The 3,016-nt window shown below is 37.6% G+C and overlaps 1 protein-coding gene across 1 annotated transcript in view; it reads left to right on the forward strand.

The window, feature by feature from the left end:
- Positions 1-2,126: 2,126 nt before the first annotated feature.
- Positions 2,127-3,016, forward strand: part of LOC107677834 (arf-GAP with Rho-GAP domain, ANK repeat and PH domain-containing protein 2-like) — a gene marked incomplete at its 3' end in the record, with an annotated part of 85,504 nt that continues 84,614 nt past the window's right edge. Inside the window, exon 1 of the mRNA XM_016472873.1 lies at positions 2,127-2,145. The remainder of the gene's footprint in view (positions 2,146-3,016) is intronic.

Raw genomic sequence — 3,016 nt, forward strand, 5'->3', positions numbered from 1 at the left:
ACAGGGAAAAGAAAATGTTGGAATCTGGCGCCATCATGTGGTAAAGTTATGGAATTGCACATATAACGGCATTACTTTGGGTGGTGATAAAGCGGCTTATGACAGCTATTATGAGTCAAGCTTGTTCTTCAATAATTTTACATGACATCTTTTATATCTCAGCCATGCATGTACACGAATGTGTTTCTTCAACTTCAGGCACTTTTATATTTGAGTTGATGTTTATTAAAGCTTTTTTTCTTACTGCATTATGAAATTCACATTAAAACTTGGAAATCTTTTTCTATGCCTTTATTTTTTTTTCTACTTGTCAGTTGCTTTTATGCACATTTTTAAATGCTAATCTTAAAATGTTACTCTAAACAATACAAAATAAACAATCAATTTTTTAATATTATGTGTCAGTGCATTAGGCCTATCATTTTCCAAAAATTACAGCTATCCCTAAGTTGTCTCAAGTTCTTTCCATTGCAACCAACACATTTGTACTACAAAAGTTAGTATAGGCCTACTTTTTTTCTTTTACCAAAGAGACAATAGTGAGATAAAATGAGATGTGATGTATGAACAAAATATTTTGTGCATAATTCTTCCCAATCATGGTGTGATTGTTTTAAATGCAATTGTCAAATGTTTAGAATGTAATTTACATCACTGTGATCTCAATCACAAAATGCTGTTTAACACAATAAAAATTTGCATGTTGGTGGAAATGTTAATAATGTTTGGCAAAAAAAGGACAAATGTACAGGAAAGCATACTGTGATGTATGTCCACTAGTTGTCAAAATAGGCCATGCCAACAGGGCCAAAAGTGCCCATAGTTAAAAAGACACACACACACACACACACACACACACACACACACACACACACACACAGAGGGCAAGGTTATCACGTAATATGACTTAAAGATTCTGGTTTGACACATAACATACCACACAATTCTGAATCCTCTCTTAGTATTCAACTTTTTAATAGCCAAAGAAATTGGTTATCTGAGAAACAGGTTTGTGTATTTGAATATTCCAGCAGCTGTACTTTTGTGCGCTGTCATTGGGCTGACCTGAATTTACAGATTTCCTCTCAGACCTATTGGTTACTGTTGATAAAACGCTAATTGTCGGAGATTTTAACATTCACGTTGATAATACAAATGATGCATTAGGACTTGCGTTTACTGACCTAATAAACTCTTTTGGAGTCAAGCAAAACGTCACCGGGCCCACTCATCGTTTTAATCATACGATTATTTTGGAAGTTACAAGAGATTTATAATTATATCATGGAATTGATCTTATGTATCGTGCCTTGTATCGTGCATGCTGCGTATTACTGATATTAACTATATGACTCCGCGTTAGCGTCCGGGCAGAACTATTGTTCCAGCCACCAAAGACAGATTCACAAATAACCTGCCTGATTTATCTCAACTGCTCTGTGTACCAATAAGTACACATGAACTAGACGAAATGATGATGCCAACCCTGAAACAACATACAGAACTACCAATTTTGGCTATAAGTTTGATTGCATCATATAATAATTGCTGTTAATAGTGTTCATCATCTGTTTGATTACGTCTTTAATTGATTTTCCCGTACATTTCTGCCATATGTACATTAACTGACAGTCACCACTGATAAGCTACAACTAAATATTGTAGAAACTTAATTTGCTGTAAAGTTTGCATCGTGAAAAGCGCTATACAAATAAACTTGAATTGAATTGAACCTGACATGAATTCCTGCAGAATCCGTCGCTGGAGGCGCATCAAGCTGCAACATGCAGAAGAGAGGAGAAAGACGGCGTTTTACTGATTCAAAGACTGAGAAAGAGACATTTCTGCTAACTGATCTAATTAGCAACATTATTATATTGTCATGTTATTTGAATTGTAAGTGAATCTATCTGATGTCTGGGCACATGTTTACAGCGGTGTAGTATTAAGGCGCGGTTGGTTGGGCACGAGGTGCGTCAGCGTAGCCTGCATGGCGCAGGTAGGCGTGGAGAGCCGCGCGCCTAGAATCGAAATCCGGAACGACATGATGAAGACAAGCATTTTCAAACTAAGCAGATAGTGACAATTTCGCGTCAGAAAGTTACAGCGACAGTTTGACAGCAAGAAGGGTGGTCACGGTTTGAGGTACGTTTGGAGAAAAGACTTATATTCCCTAACAACAGTTGCTTTGAGATTTCGCTTTGAGCGCGTCACTTTCGTTACTGGCTTTATGGAATTGTGTTATTGTACTTAAATTGTCATAAATCAGATTAGTTAGCCAAACTAACTAACTGGGTTACAATCTTTTATTTTGTAGTGGGTTTTTCTCAGCTTGTTCAAACATTACGCTCATTCACTCGGGCCATCAAAACCAAAAAGTGCGAAATAGTTAAAGAAACACCCACATACACTAAGTGCAAAGTTTTCACGTGTCCTGTACAAAGTATTCATGCAAAATAAATGTTTTCTACATTAGTGATAATATTTCCCTGCTGAAAAAAACAGCTTAAACCAGCCTATGCTGGTTGGCTGGTTTTAGCTGGTTTAAGCTGGAAATAGCTGGTTTTAGCTGGTCTCCCAGCCTGGCCAGGCTGGTTTTAGCTGGTTGGTCAGCTGGCCTTCCAGCCTGGCCAGGCTGGTCAAGCTGGTCTCCCAGCCTGGCTAGGCTGGTTTTAGCTGGTCTCCCAACCTGGCCAGGCTGGTCAGGCTGGTTTTAGCTGGTTGGTCAAGCTGGTCTCCAGGGTTGTTATCATGAAAGATAACAAATGCTTGTTGGCATAAAAAAATGTACTTTATTGTTTAACCAAGTCTGAGCTGTAGATTTTTTATTTTTACTTGTTTTTTAATATAAACAAATAATAGACTGCTGTATGCTGATTCTTGTGTGCCATGAAGATTTGATTATAATGTGATGTTATTTCAAGCTGCATATATGTATTTATGCTGTGAAACATTTCTAATAGCTGGACTTTGCAGTGTTGCCAAACCCCTCCCTCAGAAAATCTCTAGAACCACC

The sequence above is a fragment of the Sinocyclocheilus anshuiensis genome, unplaced genomic scaffold (genome assembly GCF_001515605.1).
Source record: "Sinocyclocheilus anshuiensis isolate Anshui unplaced genomic scaffold, SAMN03320099.WGS_v1.1 scaffold1077, whole genome shotgun sequence".
In the NCBI taxonomy this organism is placed as follows: domain Eukaryota; kingdom Metazoa; phylum Chordata; class Actinopteri; order Cypriniformes; family Cyprinidae; genus Sinocyclocheilus; species Sinocyclocheilus anshuiensis.